We start from the raw sequence: 19,164 nt of genomic DNA on the forward strand, positions 1-19,164 counted from the left end.
CGTACGGGACTAATCCAGAAGAGTGTACATCGAGCATCTTCTAACTTTCTTTGGACTCAAAGTTTGAGGGTTTGGGCACTTGTTTTAAACCACATAAGTTCACTTTATCCACGTAAATTTTTTTAAAACTATATTGAGCAGTTTGATTTAAACAAGATCTCATGGTTGTTTTTTAATTAGGGATAGTTAGGATTCTGGTTTTACTGTTTTTAACATAGTTCACAATGAAAACCGTACGAATTAGCTTCAAATATGTTCAAAAGAAGCGATTTGATCTGTCAAAATTAAAAATAAAAATCTTACAAGATAAAGAGGATCCATCGGCAACATGTTCGACAATGTTTGCTCGTATTCGCGGTGATTACTTTATTTTCAAACTCCAGTGCATAAACTGACTCAACATTGGTCATATCCTCCTAGTTTGTCTGTTTTAAACCAAGTTAAAACGGGGAAAAAGCACAAAACAGACATGTCCAAAAGAAGAGATTTTTATTTAAAAAACAGAATCACACCAGAAGGCAAGGGACTCAACGTACCCGAGGAGGTTTGATACTTATTAGCAAATCCTTAAACTGGGCCAGTAAGGTCAGACAAGAGGGTTATATGTACCTCCAGGTATGTATTTTTAACCAAGACAATGTAGAACATACATTGTCTTAATTATGTCAAAACCGTATAAATTGTTTGAACAAATATGAGATAACTATAGAAAATGAGACTGCATGATAGGACGGCCTGTGAACAAAAGACAGTGGTTAGAGGTAGGCTGAGCTTAGTATATAAATGTTGGTCGGGTGGTTCTTCGGCTTTTTTAAATTTATGAAGTCCAATCTTACAACACAACTATTACAAAATTTGGTTCATAAGAGAAATAAACCTTCTGATCTTCCAAGTTCATATCGAACCATCAGTGTCCTTACTACTCTATCCTTGCTAAAATTCTAGAAAAACTACTTTTCCGACGATTATTACCTATAATTTAAAATTCTAATATTATTCAACATAAAAAAAGTATGGTTTTCTTCCTGGTAGATCCACTGAGCAGGCTTTGTTTGATGTTACTAATTTGATTTCACAAGAAATTAATAAAGGTAATTACGTTATTGGATTGTTTCTGGACATTAAAAAGGCTTTTGACTGCTGATCATTAGCTCATCATTTAAAAAATTTGAGTGTTTTGGTATCTCTAATCCCCTTAAACTCTTTGAATCATATTTATCGGACAAAACTCTAGTGACAAATGTAGGAACAGTTTATAGTACTTCTTTATGCATGGAATCGGGAGTACCGTAAGGTACAGTCTTACAGGCCTTTATTTTATATATATATATATATATATAGATATNTTGAATTAGAACAGCTGATCGAATATGATCTCCAATTGTCCTTTAATTTCGAACAGCTGATTGATTGTAACTTCAAATTGTCCTTTAAATTAGAACAGCTGATCGGATATAACCTCTAATATTCCTTAAATTTCGAAAAGCTGATCGAATGTAACCTCCAATAGTCCTTTAATTTCGAAAATCTGATCGAATATAACCTCCAATAGTACTTTAATTTCGAACAGCTGATCGAATATAACCTCCAATTGTTCTTTGCTTTCAAACGGCTGATTGAATGTAACCTCAAATTGTCTTTTAAATTAGAACAGCAGATCGGATATAATCTGCAATTGTACTTTGAATTAGAACAGCTGATCGAATATGATCTCCAATTGTCCTTTAATTTCGAACAGCTGATTGATTGTAACTTCAAATTGTCCTTTAAATTAGAACAGATGATCGGATATAATCTGCAATTGTATTTTGAATTAGAACAGTTGATCGGTTATAACCTGCAATTGTACTTTGAATTAGAACAATTGATCGAATATAAGTGCCACACCACGCGCAACATCCTCAGTACTGATTTTTAACTACTACACACGTTTGATAAGCACTACACTTTTTAAGTTTAAAAGCTAAAATGAAGAAAATAAGATGAAAACTAAACAGTTTATCGCTTCAGAATTGAAATGAGACTGAATAAACATTTACTTCCGTAAAAAATGAACACTGAAAAATCCTTTATCCTTGTTTTGGATTAAGGATTAAGTGTACTTACCTCTAATTAATATTCCCAATTTAAAACGTAATATAGAGAAATATTTATTGGTAAAAACAATTAGAAAAATTAAGGGCAGAATTATCTTTTATGTTGAAAATGAAAAAAAAATCAATTGGGTGGAATTTTTTGCTCATCAGTGTATGAACATATTTACTTAATACATTATTTGTAGTTGTAAATATCAAATAGATGTAATAAAAAAAATTATGAAGTTAGTGTTGTGTTGTTGCGGCAGTGGGCGTTCAGTAGGACGACACTTTTTAGATTTGTAAAAAGAAACCTTCAGAATTGACAACAAAAGAGCATTGTTCGCCGGATTTATCGTGTAGGTATTTTTCCCCCCTCTATCTATTTGTCTCGTTGTATCAATCTGGTACGTGTACGGGTACAAGGCGCGGTACTGGTCGACAAAAGCCGGTATAGCGTCACTCTGGAATTCCCCGTTCCAGGAATCCAGCCGTAATTTCCAGGGATGAAAAACACCCAGCGCCCTTGGCCGACGACCGCGTTCAACGGCCTCTCATATCCTATGGATCTGGATGGGGGGGACCATGAAAATTCCCACGAAGAATGGATTTGTACTTCGAGAAATGAAGATCGACCGAAAAGAATCAAGATGTTGAGCAAACCTTCGCGTATTAAGAATTTAAGATAGCATACAAAAAGGTTTAAACAAGACACAAATTCGGTGCAATAAAGGCTTGAGAGAAACGCTGCAAATAATTAATAAACTATCACGGGCCGCAAGGGGTACTGGGGATTAGGGAGTAAAGCTCTAGACTTAATTAGTGACGTTCCGACAGTATCGATATGAGTAAAGTATCGAATTTCTTTCGTTACCAAGTATTTTTAGTATCGAATCTTCGCTTTCGATGCAAGTACTGGTATGGTACTGGTAGAAACTGAACTAAAATAGTGAAATAATTTCGTTGAGAGGTTGGTTGGGAACCCCGGTTGTACATGGATCCTTCCTCCATAATCAACTCTAACACTTCTACATTACATACTCAAAAGTTCAAAACAAACAAAAAATTTTCATTTTGTTAATATCCCTCGTGTGAAAAATTGTGCTCTGTAATATCTAGATATCTATTTCTTTTTTAATATTTATTTAATTCTTTAATTTAAAAGTTAGGGGAAAATTCGCTGACTTAAACTCCAGGTTTGAGTCCAAACCATTTGAATTTGTGACAAAATAAGCTTCTAGAGAGAAATATTGCACCCTCACATATTGATTACTGAGCTGCAAGCTGTGACAATTGACCTGGCATCAGTAATGATATAAAAGAATCGCTTCTAACGGATACCCGAGCAAGGTTTTTCAAATTTAGAGGAAAATAACAACATGGCTATTTCAACCACTTGGACCCAAGGTTCAATCGAGAATATTCATTTTACCAAACCAGCAACTTGCTCAAATGCTTTGAGTAAAGAAATGTGGCAAAAGCGGGAGAGATGATAGGTTATCAGCGACTTCTGGCAGTCCCACAAGCAGAGGGAAAAGGAACATGGATTGAAGAGGAAAACGGGGTCAAATTCGAAGGATGAACTATCCTTATACCCTAACAACCCATTAGCTTCACTAAAAAATCTGCTAAAGGAATGGGATGACTTGAAAACTATTTTCCCTCTTCTTTATAGATAAGCAAGAATTGTCTTATACCGGCGACCTCTGTGCCCAGTGAGCGATTCTTCTCAAAAACTGGACATGTTTTGTGTTATAAAAGAAACATACTGTCCCCAATAAACGGGCATCTTATGTATAAGCCCAAAACATGAGCAATCAAACTCATAAGGGAGAACACTTCGATCTTTCAAGCAGAAATATATATCATCAACGCTTGGAAAATCTTAAAAGATACACTGGCAAAAACACCCTCATAAGATCTGACAGCCAACCAGCTATTAAAGCACTAGCATGTAAAAAAATTAGTCAGAGAATGCATCCAAAATCTCCAAAACCTGGGGAAACACAACAACCTGATGATATCTTGGGTGCCAGGGCACAGGAGAATTTTGGGTAACGAGAAAGCATCCCCGAAACTATACTTGGGACAAAAACAAATATGGAATCCTCCATCGCAGAATGGATCCAAACAAAGCAAAAGGGGAAGTGGATAAACTCTAGCGGCTTTAGACACAGTAAACCTATGATGAAACAACCCTCACCAAGACTGGCAAAATCACTGCTGCAATTGAAGAGGGTTAGACTCAGATGATATTAAGAGGTCACTGGCATCTGATAAAACATTTACACATGAGTACATACAATGATGAATGGATTTTTACGCTAACATAGGAAAAAAATCAAGGAATGAAATTGTAGCAACGACAGTCAATGACCTGATACTTCTAAGAAGAAGGAATGAGTCTATTGCTCTCAACTATGGAACTACGAAGGTACAATAAGCCAGAAGGCTGCAGGGCCTGGGGAGCACAAACCCCGCTTCCTAGTATCCTCATTACCATACCATACCATTTAGTATGAATTGGTCTCATTCTGCCATGAGTACAATATAGTCTTCGAGGATGAAGATTCCAACTCGAATTCTCCTCAGCTAGACATAGCCAGGTTTTTTTTGGTAGGATTTAGGTATACTTCTTTCAACTCTAAGCGCGACGATTTTGATTTGGTATAAAATTATCAAATTCTAGTATCCTCTTTACCATACCACACCATAGGTCAAATCTTCAAAATATTTCGACTATTCCTAGGGTTATTTCTTTTCTGCGATATCAGCAATAAAGGCTGTTGTGTACGTTGTAGGAATGTGAAATCGGAGTTGAATATGGCAAATAAAGATCGAAACAAGCAGTTGAAACCGGCCGATCTTGAATTTTCGGCTTACCTTGGGCTATTAATTATTTACTGATGCCAGCAGAAAGCTGGAAATACGCTGTTTAATTAAGATGGAAATAGAATATTTTCCTTTTATATTTTAGCGTTGCAAATAATTAATGAATTATCAAATTTTGTCTTTAATTAAATAAACCAACTGGGGGTTGAACGGGGCAGGGAAAAAAATTCCGAAGACGACGCCCGTCCTCGGTGGGGCAAGGTCGGGTGAAAGTCAAATGACATAACCGAGCCCCAATTCGTCAAGCCACAATAAGGCGGATGATCCGCCTTTAATCCACCGGGGTTGCATAACCCGACCTCGACGGGTTAATCTTTTTTCGATGATCCGTTCGAAAGTCGCGATCCGCGGGGTGTCGAGAGCTTTTCACCATTGTTCGGACTTCTCGTTGGGAAATCTTCCGTGTGACATATCGAACACGACCCCAATAAATCACGACGGGTCAACGATCATAAATCATGTTGGGCTTCACTTGAAAAATACCGTTTCCACTCCTCCATGGTCCAGGAAGTGTTTCACCAAGGGCGGGTTTTCCCCATGTGGAAACATTTGGAGAAAATAGGGTAGAAATTGGGCGGTTTCGGGTTTCCAACCCCTCCCACCCACGATCACGATCCAGGGGTGAAAGTCGGATTTCTGTTTACAAGCAGGATTGAGAGCGATTCCTTGTCGAAGGCAGGAAGAGGCCCCTTGCGACATGGATCCTCCTTCCGCTCGTGGCAAAACGTGGGCCGTTTCCACACCGAGGATAATTCACGGTTAAACACAATTCTAATCCCTTTTTTCCTGTGTTCTGTACCAACGCGGCTCATGGCTGGCGGGGTTTAAACATTGTTATCAACCCTTGACAGTCGAAAAAGAAACCCAGAGGCCAGTCGCTTTAAAATGTAGACAAATTTTGAGAGAATCGCCTGTCTTATGACTGCCAAGATCGTCTCTACTCTGCAGAAGAAGCAAAATAAGATGCACACCGAAGACAATGCAAACGGCATACATTTAAACTAAACAAAAGCTCAAAAAACGATAAAGACCAAAAATTCTACCATTTCTTCAAAAAAAGTGTTGACAGTATGTGAGGTTTTAGCCCAGAAATTATCTCCACTGCTGCAGAAGGAAGAAGCACGATTCATACCGAAGAAAACAAACGGCACACATTTAAACAAAAGAAAAGCTCAAAAAAGCTACAGACAAAAAAATTGTAACATTTTCTCAAAAAGGTGAACGAATTTTGAGATTTTACACTTTTGTCCGGGCTTAGATAACCATCACTGATGCAAAATGTGAAGGATATGCTCCATACCGAAGAAAACACAAACGGCACATATTTAAACAAAAGAAAAGTTCAAAAAAGCTAAAGACCAAAAAACTGTGCCATTTTCTCAAAAAGGTGGACGAATTTTGTTATTTAACCAGTTTTATCCTGGCTTAGATTATCTCCACGGTTGCAGGAGGAGGAGCATATGATACACACCGAGTAAAATAGAATACAACATACTTTTAAACTAAAGAAAAGCTCAAAAAACGCTAAAAACTAAAAAATTCTGTCGTTTTCTGAAGAAAAAAGTCGGCGAATTTTGAGGAGTTGCCAGTTTTAGCCCAGAAATTATCTCCGCTGCTGCAGAAGGAAAAGCATATGATGCACACCGAAGAAAACACAAACGGCACACATTTACACAAAAGAAAAGCTCAAAAAAGCTAAAGACCTAAAAATCGTGCCATTTTCTCAAAAAGGTGGACGGATTTTGAGATTTTACCCGTTTTAGCCCAGATATTATCTCCCCTGCTGCAGAAGGAGAAGCATATGATGCACTCCGAAGAAAACACAAACGGCATACATTTAAAGAAAAGTTCGAAAAAGCTAAAGACCAAAAAAGTGTGCAATTTCCTCAAAGGTGGACGATTTTTGAGATTTTACCCGTTTTGTCCCAGCCTACTATATCTCCACTGCTGCAGAAACAGAAGTGTATGGTGCAAACCGCTGAAAAAAAGCATACAGCATACAATCAAAGCAAAGAAAACTTTTGAAAACTTGGACTCAAAGAATTTCCTGTTTTTTTAACTTAAAGGGGAAATTTTTTAGATTTTATTGATTTTACGCCGGTAGAGATCATCTCTACAGTTGGAAAAGAAGAGATGCAGACCGAGAAAAACGTATACATCGAACATTTAATCTAAAGAAAAGTTTAAAAAAACAACACGCCAGACTCAAAAATTCTGCCATTTCCACCAAAACGACTAATTTTGAGATTAACCTGTTTTATCCTCGCTTAGGTCATATCTACTTTTTGCAGTAAGAGAAGCACGTGATACAAACGGGGTAAAATAGCGTACAACATGCATTTAAACTGACTTAAAGCTATGAAAAGTAAAAACTCAAAAGATTTTTCTGTAAGAAGAAAAAGGTCGAATTTTAGTAGATTTCACTCATTTTGTGCCGGCGTAGATCATCTCTGCTGCTGCGAAATGAGGAGCATGAGTTGATCGAACAAAACAGCATACAGCATACATTTAAAACTACTACCAACTCTACAAACTTGATGAATTTTCCATTTTAACAGAATTTTAATTGAATTTTGGGATTCTGCCTCTTTTATCCCGAATTAGATTTATCCCTACTGATGTAGGCTTTACCGGCATGGCAGATTTAGAATTCGAGAGAAAATCATCAGATGCTGCCGAATGACAAAATCATCGCACACCATATAACCAGGCGGAAGAAACTACTCTCGGTCGTTTTATCGTTTCATGTTAGGTAATTTTTCTTCTACTTTTTGATGTAAAACGCGTGGATCCGTGCTTTAACCAGCGGACCTCCTTCGGAACGCGGTCTACTTACGGGTGTCGAAACGAGAGTCCGTACGGGAAAAGGGATAATCGCTTTCTTGTCATCGTTGCGCAACGCCGAGTGGGGAGGTTGGAAGAAGGCCCAATTTTCCAGGGGGGACCATTGACGGTTTTCCAGGGCCGGACGATTACGAAGTAGAACCGCGGATGCTCTCATCTCTTCAATCACTGTTATTAAAGCAGGCTGTAATGAACTTTAAAAGATGCCGCAGAGGAAGGAGAGAAAAAAGAAGAAAAACAGCGAAAGACAACTACTGCATAACTGGAAGTTGCGAACGTTTTCTTCCTTGGGCAATCTGCAGCAATAGAGGGGCAATTAATAGATGAATACAAAACTTCAACTTATACGGAGGGGAAAACGACCATATAGTTTAAATTTGACGCGTGGGCAATCCTAGGCCTAAAATCCGAACCTGAGAATCAAACTGACTATCGGGATTGAAAATTATTCCCTTATCAGGCCCGGAAGACCAAAAATTTTTTAAATGAACGATACCACAAAACATACTGTTAAATAGGCTTCTCCATGTGCTTTTACTACCGTTCAAACTGCCGTACTTGTTGAAAAATGGTAAGCCCTGATATTGGGCTGGTGTAAAAATAATACGGGCTTTGAAACGGCAGTCAAAACTATTATTAATTTTTATAAAATAAAGAAAATGTATTCGAAATATTTTCCATCATCACCATCTATCTTTGCCAACGTGAAATAAGTGCTTTTTTCCGCTGACATCTTTAATTCGACTCACAATAACGTCTTGGAAGGCGTTTTCGGCTTCACCTTGTTTTCTAAAAATTTTATCCCTCAAGAAGTGATAAAAATGGCTAAAAAAGTGGACGTCTGAAGGCGAGAGGCAGGGTGAATATGAAGGGTACGGTAAGGTTTCGTATCCTAAATCCTTATTTTCCAAAGGGTTGGCATTATGACATGTGGCCTGGCACTATCGTGAAGAAGAATCTACCCCCGGTTTACCAAATGCTGGACAAAGACGTCATTTTCTTGGCAATAGTTCTCTGCAGTAATAATCTAGGAAATTATAATGAACAACCCCAGCAGTACACCACCCAACAGACATCATAATCTTTTTTGTGTGCAGAGTTTGGGAAGTGTTTTGGCGCGTCATCCTTGTTTCTACCGCTGACCTGTATGCCTCCTGTTATCGCACGTGATGATTCGATCGAGAAATGGGTCATTTTGATGGCATAACAGAAGAGACGTGCAAATTTCAAAGCGTCGATTTCTTTGGGGTTCGGTCAGTTCGTGCGGTACCTACTTGTCGAGCTTCTTCATACCAATTCCAGATGGGAACAACGGCTGAGTGGTCAAAACTAAGCTCTTGCGCAATTTCCCATGATGTCTCACGTGAATTTTCTTCAATCAACGTTTTTTGTTGATCGTCATTCACAACAGAAGGCGTACCGCGACCTTCCCTGTCTTCGAGATCGTTATTCTATTAAAGTAAAATTTGAAGTTTTAATCGATCAGCTGTTGGAATTTAAATAAAATTTGAAACAGCTGATCAAATTTAAAAGTTGTTACAACAGCTATTTTATTTTAAGTTATTTTTACGTTCTATTCGATCAGCTATTTGGATTTAAAATACAATTTGAAGTTATATCTGATTAGCTATTTTAATCTCACAACAGCTGTTTTATTTTAAAAAAATCGACTTTAAATTACAGCAGCTTTTTTATTTAAAGGGAAATGTAAGGTTACATTCGATCAGATGTTAAAATTTTTAAGATAATTTGAGGTTATGTTCGATCAGCTGTTCTAATTTAAAGGAAAAGTTCTAGGTTATATTCGCTCAAGTCTTCTAATTCAAAAGAAAATTGCAAGTTACATCCGATCAACTGTTCTAATTCAAAGGAAAATTGCAGATTATATCCGATCAGCTGTTCTAATTTAAAGGACAATTTGAGGCTATATTCGATCAGCTGTTCGAAATTAAATGACTATTGTTGTTTTATTCAATCAGATTTTCGAAATCAAAGGACTATTGGAGGTTACATTCGATGAGCTGTTCGAAATTAAAGGATAATTGCAATTTATATTCGATCAGCCATTTTAATTTAAACAGAACATACTAGGTTATAATCGTTCAACTGTTCTAAGAACAATTAGACATTATAAATAATGAACTAACTGATTTAAAGATAAAATACGTGATTAAAATCGATCAGCTGTTCGAGATTAAAGGGAAGTAGGAATAGAAGGAAGTAGTATCATGAAACGGATGATTACTTGCCCTATTTGTAAAAAATTAAGCTCTTACCCTGGTTGAATTCATATAGTGTTTTATTACGATGAAGAATAAGTAAGCATTATAAGAAATTAAAAAAAAAAAAAAAACTAGTTAACCTCTAGAGAGAAAAAAATACAATGCCAATCCTTTACCTTGTAAAAGCTTTATAAACATATCAGATTTGGGACGGTAGCAAAAACACGATCACCAGAAATGATGAAGCGTTTTTAAAAAAATCGTTAAGACATTTTTGAAATTAGTCCACTGCAATCTGGACCTTCCCTTCCCTTACCTCCAACTAACGCGCTGTTTACCAAAACACTCGCCAATTATCTTTCCATCTTCCTGGTTGTTGTTTTATTTTCATGCGTGTGAATTATCCGGCGTTAGGCAGTTTCACACGGCTTTATTTTTTTTCCCCGGATCGGGATTGAGCCATATTCCCAGATCCGATGCTGCGAGCTTGCACAACGGTGATGGAGGAGGGAGAAAAGCCGATGGATAGAAACGGCCCCATCCTGGAGTTCACACAACATATTGCGAAAGTTTGTGGTTATTTTTAACCGACCGATAAAGGATAAGGGACAATATGTTGACAGGATTATATGATCGAATTTTAAATAAAATTTGAAGTTTTATTTTATCAGTCGTTGGAACGTAACGCTTGAGGTTATATTCCATCGTATGTTCGAATTTTGAGAGTAAGAGTGAGAGAATCAGCAGCTTTTTGAAGAAAAAATTGAGGTTATATTCCATCAACTGTTCGAATTTTGAGAGGGAGAGAGGGTGGAGAGAAAGAGAAAGAGAAAGAGAGAGAGAGAGAGAGAGAGAGAGAGAGAGAGAGAGAGTGAGTGAGTGGAAGGGAGGGAGGGAGAGAGAATCAGCTGCTTCTACTGTTCAAATTTCAAGATATTTGTGAAGTGAACTTATTCAATCAGGTTTTCAAAATTTAAAAGAAATTTGAAAATATATTCCATGAGTTTTTCTAATGTTAAAAGAAATTATATTCGATCACCTGTTATGACTCAAAGGAAAATCTGTTATTCTATTAAAGTAAAATTTGAATTTTAATCGATTAGCTGTTGAAATTTAAATGAAATCAGCAGCTGTTCAAATAAAAAAGTTGTTACAACAGCTGTTTTATTTTAAGTTCTATTCGATCAGCTGTTTGAATTTAAATACAATTTGCAGTTATATTCGATCAGCCATTTCTCTCACAACAGCTGTTTTATTTGAAAAAAAAATCGACTTGTTGCAACATTTAAAGGGAAATGTGAGGTTTCATTCGATTAATGTTTAAATTTTTAAGATAATTTGAGGTTATATTCGATCAGCTGTTTGAATATAAAATACAATTTGTTGTTATATTCGATCAGCTATTTTAATAATGCAATATGTCGACATCTCACACCAGTTATTTTATTGTACACAAAATATCGACTGTTACAACAGTCGATTCATTTAAAGAGAAATGTGAGGTTACATTCGATCAGATGTTCAAATTTTTAAGATAATTTGAGATTATGTTCGATCAGCTGTTTGAATATAAAATACAATTTGAGGTTATATTCGATCAGCTATTTTAATTTAACAACAGTTGTTTTATTTAAAGGTAAATGTGATGTTACATTCGATCAGCTGTTTCATTTCCAATTATTGTTTGAGGTTATATTCCACCAGCTTCACTTGAACAATATATGACATGCAATATAATAGCAATAAAACAGATATTTATTTACGTAAAATTTGAGTTATATTTGTTCAGTTATTTCATTTCAGTAATATGCTTAGGTTATAACGTTATATTGATATTTTTTGTTGATTTTAATGTACAATTTGAGGTTTTTATTTTAAGCGAGAAATAAAATGTCATGCTGTTTTTACCGTGTCAAGTCCATTTATTTTGCCAGCATGGCTTAGCATTAATCGACTAGACTGTGATGGACGAAATTAAAAAATATATATTATTTGTAATAGTAATTTTAAACAACAATGGTTATTCTTCTTGGTTGGTCAAACACCATACGGAAAGAGAACAAGGCCGAGAGAAAGAGAAGTGAAAAATAAATAATTAGAACATTTAACGTTCTTTTTTTTTAACACTCGCGTTATTTCGTATGGCAGAAGGTCGATTTGTTTTCGGTCCCTGTAGAGATTTTTCTTGAGTTTCACTCATTGTACTGGCCTGTGTCAACCTTGAAAATGTCTCCAAGGGAGGGCAGAAAATTATTTGATTTTTTCGTTTAATTAAACAAGTAATTAGTTGAGAAATAGTTTTTCCTGATCGTTAGCAGCGCGGAAATGGCAAGTGCTATTTAATATTATGCGCCTTCTCGTTTAATGTAGCCGAAGTCAATATAATTGTATTTATCACGGAGAATTATTTTGTTTTGTCGTCACAAGGAATGTGTTGTGTGTTATATCTGAAAACGAGGGGGACGGGGAGAAACAGGGCGGACTGACGTGAAAATGGAAATTCCACTGATTGTTTGTCGACTCAGAAGCGCAACAAGGACGAGCCGGCGAAATTTCTATTTATGGGTTATTTTTCATATCTCCCCCTCCGTAATTCGAGCATGCCAGGGACTTAGATCAAATCCGGTGAGAGTTAAGTGATTTTTTTCAAATAAATCGTATGAAAATCGCTTGGCTTGCGACATATTCAATAATAATATTTTTTCCGAGTTAGCTCAGTGCTAGATGCAACAAATGGGTTATAAAACAGACGCGCAATAAAGTTCGACGTGCATATTAAGTCCGGTCAGGCAGGCGAACCGAACAGGCTTTTTTTCAAAGTCTTGGGCGACGTTTGTTTCCTCATCCAGCCCGGAGGACCAAAGTAAACAGGACAAATATTGGTGGCGGTTCGGGTAATAATAATTTTAAGGCGGTATTTCTAGGATTGCTGGAGGATAAGAAAAGTCTAACAGGGGAGTTCAAAGTTCTATTTTTCTCTAAGGAGCCGCACAGGAATTAACGGCTAATTGGCATTAATTGAATATCAAATTTTGACTCTAGATTTTGTGACTTTTCTTATCGGACCGGAAGACCAGAAATGTAATATTACCTCTTGGGCCATTCTTACAAGAAACAAAAAGTCTTGAAAAATCAAAACCTCACTGTTTTAGATTATGATTTTTATGACTTTTTATATCCACATCGGTGACAAAATTTTTCTACAACATTCTTTATCTAGTCGCAAGAGAAAGACTAAACATTTGATAAAACTGGCTGAACAATCAAACCTTGACTGGTTGGACATCAATTTTGTCTTTTATATCCAGCCCGAAGGAGACCAGAAACCTCCTAAAGGGCGAATGAACCTTCTTGCCCCAAACTCACAGACAAAAAGATATGCTCATAACAACTAAATGTGACTATTATAAATTTTGATTTTTATTACTTTTATTATCCGGCCCGGAGGACCAGAAATTTTTGACAGAACGAAAACATTTTTTACCTAGTTCCAAACAGCTAAATTCCCTTAGAATTTCTTGAAAAACCAAACTTTGACTCTTTGGATTTTCTGACTTTTCATACATATAGTTCATACATACAGACAACAGAAACAAAATTGCCAAATATTTTCTAAAACAACTTGAAAAGGTCAAGATGAAAAGAACTTTTAATTTGACCTGGCATCCTTGGCTTCCTTTATCCAAAGGAGGACCAAAAAAAAACCCTCAAACATAGGAAAAAAACAGACTCTTAATATTCATTTTGAAGGTTTACCTACGGATTTGCTCCGTTTAACCTACTTCCTGCCCGGAGGACCAAAAAACACCCATCACTATTTTCTACTCCCTGCCTAGTTTCTTATGAGCATCAGCTCTTTTTTAATATTGAAATTACAACGTCATGCTTTTAATTAATATATGTAAAGTTTGATTACAATTAAAAAAACTTTTTTTTTTCATTATTCAGTTCAGGTTTTTTTCTTTCTTCTTCGCAAGGTCAATTGATTTTAGGACCTCGTTTATGTAAATTCTTTTAATAGTTCAGAACGGAGAGAGAGGAGACAATTTTCTAAGTGCATGAAATTTTAAAAAATTTCATCCCCTCCCCAACAAAAAAAGACATTTTTTTCTGTTCTTCATATTTTTGTCGACGACGATCAATGTACTGGTTGGGAAAATTTTTCAAATTACACCAACACAACAGTGACTCAAACATTTTATGAAATTTTAACACTTTTGAGTAGTATCTAAGAGTGTAACAATACGGTCCAAAAATTGTAGCATTGAAAATCCCACTGACACTGTAGTAAATTTAAGAACATGGGCCAAAAATTTGAAAGATAAAATTGTCAAATTCCACCAACCCAAAATAAAGGGAAGTCGTAAAATGAATTTAAAAATATGGCACAGAAATTTGAAAACATTTTGAAAATCCCACGAACCCTACAGTAAGTGTTTAAGAATAAGGGCCAAAAATATGAAAGATAAAATTGTCAAATCCCACCAACCCCAAATAAAGATAAGTTGTAAAGAGAATTTAAGAATATGATTCAGAAATTTGACAAAACTATGTAAATCCCACCAAATCTATAGTAAGTGTTTAAGAATGTGGGCCAAAAATTTGAAACATAAAATTTTCCAATCCCACTAACCCTACACTAAGATTTTAAAAATATGGACAAAAATTTGTCAAATACCACCAACCCAAAAATATCTTTATATGTAGTCATGGAATAGGACCTCCTATAGTATGTTTTTAAGGATTTGGCAAAAAAATTGTGGATTTTTAAAACCCACTCACCTTTTTTTGTAAAATACAGGATGTTTCGAGTCTGGTTGGCAAGTTTTGGGTTGGTGTTAGTTTCCTTGTGTTCACTTCTTTTTCTTTTCCCCTCTTGCGAGCGCCGTGTTCGACTGTTAAATGCGCTTTCTTCAGCGGAGGTGTGTTCGCCGTCTGGCTGCAGGTCGGCCACTGGTTCTGAGGGGCCGTCAGCCCTCGCTTTGTCTCCTTGGTGGGGGTCGCAGGGACTCCCGCACCCCCGTCGGCCGGCTCATCGCGTCGACGACCCCGTTCCCCAGGGCATGCTGACTCGGCGAAAAAATTCCCAAAATAAAAAACAAAAAGTAGAAAAAAATAATAAAAACAGAACGGGTGTGGGAGAGGGGAAAAATGCCGATTTTACGACTGTAATATCTCAAAACACGCCGTCATCCTTGGGATTTCAATAAACAAAAAACAATACAAAATAATTAGAAATCAGAGCAAATTATTATTTTCGGTATATGTATTTATTAGCTTTTTTGGTCTTCTATTTGATGTGCAATTTATATTTGTCGAGATTTCTTTTCCTGGTAAAATTATTTTTTTCCGTGAGTGTTTTTCAATATATTTTTGTCATTAAGGCACCTGAGGTTTACGCTCTTATATATTCAAAAATAACAAGTCTTGACATGACATTACTTGACCAACATAAGCCTACATATAGTTAGAACATTTAGAAATAAATTTTTTTTACTTAATTTCACCAATTAAGCCAATATCTTTACAAAATTTCACCTATTAGGCCAATATCTTTACAAAATTTCACCATTTAGGCCAATATCTTTACAGTATTTCACCAATTAGGCTAATATCTTTACATCATTTCACCAATTAGGCCAATAACTTTACAGAATTTCACCAATTAGGCCAATAACTTTACATCATTTCACCAATTAGGCCAATATCTTTACAAAATTGCACCAATTACGTCAATATCTTTACAGCATTTCACCAATTAGGCCAATATCTTTACATCATTTCACCAATTGCGTTCATATTTTTACAGCATTTCACCAATTAGGCCAATATCTTTACATAATTTCAAAAAATAACAAGTCTTGACATAACTTGACCAACATAAGCCTACATCTAGATAAAAAAATGTTAGTTTTTAATGAGAGCTCTTTCTTTCTTTTTTCTTGTTATTGTCCCTTATTTTTCTTGATTATTAACCGTCTATGATAGAACATGAAAAACGTAGAAATATAGCCAAAAAGCCGTTCGTAAAATGCTAAAAATGTCCATTATCGACAAGCATCATTTTAATCCTCTTCTTTCACATTTAAGTTTCCGTTTTCTGATTTTTGCATAAAAAGACGAACCTGGATATGTGGAACCTGGGTTAGTGAGAAATCCTGGATAAGTGATAAATCCTAAAGTCCAAGTACACGATGGTGACAGTTACTGTCACCAGACATACACATGTACTAGAAAACCGAAAGATTTTGCTGTTTCTTGGCAACTGCACAGCTCAAACAAAAATGCCTTAGCTGAAGTATGTAAAATTCATTTTCCTCCCTTTGAATACGACCAGCAAATTGCAACGGGCATCACCCACAATTTCAAAAAGTTTTGTAGAAAAGAGGTTTTACGTTTCCTCGTGCGATACATGGAAGATAACTCCAATCTTTTCCTCAAGTCAACCTTCGATTTGCCAGAACGGGTCGGTACTGGGTCACAGCTATCTCTAATTGGTTGAGAAAGTGTTGTTTTGTTAATGACGTCGCCGAAGAACATGAAGTTTTGGTCACAAGTCTCGAGGAAGATTGGATGACTGCGTTGTCCACCGTGACCGACGACGTCCCAGATTTTGATGATTTCGTATGGGTTGACGACAAGTGCGCCTGACGGCAGGTGAGCACGATACTGAGGAAATTGACGAGGGCCGCCAGTTTCGAAAAGGCAAGCACTTCAAACAGTGGGCACATGAGATTTTTTGAATAACAAGGTGGAAACACAGGTTTTCCATAGGCTACTTGATCTTCAAAGAATGGTGATCAAGACAGACACTGAAATCAAGCCACCGATTTCATCAAACCAAATTGATTCATGTGACCTTTTGACATATATACTCACCTATAAATATGTAGTACATACAACATTGTCTATGTACATTACTGCACAACGTACAATACTGATGAGCTGATGGCTAAAAAACCGGAATTTTCGACCTAAAGGGCTGAGGCGATTAGTTGAACAATGACAAACAAAGCCCTTGTGTACTCAATTAAAATAGATTTGGGAGGAAGTGATCTGTGCACGACCAGATGCAAAAAACAACACCTTTGGATTTGGATTTAAAGATACTACTAAAATTTGCTTAGCTTGGAAGTTACCTTACGGCATTGAATTGCCAGATAACTTAGGTACCTTAATAGTTTAAGGGTAGTGGTTTTCGTGCACCGATAGCCTATGAAAAGGTTACGACCACACGTAACGACGCGGCATATCTTTATCAAAATGAGGTTCATGCTCAACTTGAAGAAACATAAACCAATACTTACCCGATTAATGCAAAGTTTATTCTGACAAATGCGCACCCCCCGCCCTTTGCTTGCACCATAATTGGCATGTCAATTTTTACTGCACGCTGCAGGACAAAAATTATGGGCATAGCTCCCAATGACTATGTGAAATGCGTTGTTTTCTGTTTTCATCCTGGAAAAGTGAACACAAACTACTCCGAACCTGGGTAAGTGAAAAACCACTATAAATGACATCTGATGACCTAGTCTTCAGCGTTTATCTCTTATTCAGGTTCGACTGAATTATCTGTTATAGATATTATCCTTATTAAAAAAATATATATACATAAATAAAGTATTACTTCAGTCAGTTCATAAGTTTATTTCATGAATTATTTAGTTGATACGGAATTAAATACAAATGCGTATGTCGAGTGCCACAGGAAAGAGATATTAGAATTTTTTTTTAAATATTTTCAATTGTTTAAGTAAGGTATTGGTTGAGATAAAAAAGTCAGTGTCACGAGCGGAATTCGAACCCACGACCTTCGGCTAAATACGTCACGATAGCTCAAGTGGTAGAGCAGCGGCGTTAGCCGAAGGCCGTGGGTTCGAATCCCGCTCGTGACACTGACTTTTTTTATCTCAACCAATACCTTACTTAAAGATTAATTAATTGAAAAGAATTTATTTGGTCAACCGGACCACGAAACCTAATAGATTTTTAAATATTCTGTTAGCAGAACTAAAAAAGTGATTTAACTGCCCTGGATATAATTAGCAGGGTATAGTGGGCACGTGAAAAAAAAAGGTTTCTTTCGTTGTAGAATTAATTTCATGTCGTTACATGCGTTATTGTTTCTACTGATTAATTCATTTTTAATGTTGAGCCATTTAAATTTTACCGAAGAGACCGATTTGGATAAATTGTACTACAAAAGGGAGAGTGGACACTCATCAAGGCGATTTGATTTGCAAATTGGCGGCCGGGGTTAAAACAACAAATTGCGGATGTTGGGGTTTATATTTTTTTTTAAATATATAAATATAATTAATTATTATACCCTCTCTCTGACTAAAAAATTTTCCCATGTTGTCAAGGCAGTGCTCGGACTAAGGAGCGAAACGGGTCGGACCCACGAGACCTTTGATCCAAGGATCTCACACCTCCGCCCTTGGATAAGGTGCCCATCTGCTTGACCCGTTGGTCGTTGTATTTTTTCCCAAAGGGCATTGTTTTTCTGTTCATAAAATCGGCGTGTCACTGTGTTATAAAAGTTTTAACGATCCGACCCGGGGCGAAAGAAAAAACGGAAATGTCCGTCTTTCTTTTTAAAGGGTGTAATCCGTAATACAGTTTTGTTTGATTTTTCTCTCTCTCTCTCTCTCTCTCTCTCTTTCTCTCTCTCTCTCTCTCTCTCTCGCTCTCTTTCTCTTTCTCTTCCTCTTTAGGTTGAACCATTGGAAGAAAAACTGGCCTGCCAAGTATAAACCGGTTTAGAAAATAAAATTGTAGGTCGTTTTTAGAATGTGCAGAGCAAAAATATTGGATTTCATCTTGGTCCTCTGACGTCAATGGATTTTTTTTTGCACTTGGAACAAGCTCTAGTAGAAATGTCGCCCACCTGTTCAAGTTCTGCCATGATTATTTCATGCGGCTCTTACACGATCAATAATATTGACGATACAGTATGATATTGACAATAATGTTGATTATTTCATGTGGCCCTTATACGATTAATAATACTGGCGATACAGTGTGATACTGAAAATAATGTTGACTATTTCATGCGGCTCTTACACGATCAATAATATTGACGATACAGTATGATATTGACAATAATTAAATTCACTAATTTCGTG

General features: G+C 36.4%; 1 protein-coding gene across 1 annotated transcript in view; it reads right to left on the reverse strand.

Annotated features, from left to right (window-relative positions):
• The window catches only part of LOC106670822 (elongation of very long chain fatty acids protein AAEL008004-like), a 32,493-nt gene extending 17,486 nt beyond the window's left edge, over positions 1 to 15,007 (reverse strand). Inside the window, exon 1 of the mRNA XM_014401452.2 lies at positions 14,816 to 15,007. The gene's annotated coding sequence lies outside the window, so the exon portion shown is untranslated. The remainder of the gene's footprint in view (positions 1 to 14,815) is intronic.
• Between the last annotated feature and the right edge of the window lie 4,157 nt (positions 15,008 to 19,164).

Source organism: Cimex lectularius, unplaced genomic scaffold (genome assembly GCF_000648675.2).
Source record: "Cimex lectularius strain Harlan isolate CLEC.00 unplaced genomic scaffold, Clec_2.1 scaffold248, whole genome shotgun sequence".
In the NCBI taxonomy this organism is placed as follows: domain Eukaryota; kingdom Metazoa; phylum Arthropoda; class Insecta; order Hemiptera; family Cimicidae; genus Cimex; species Cimex lectularius.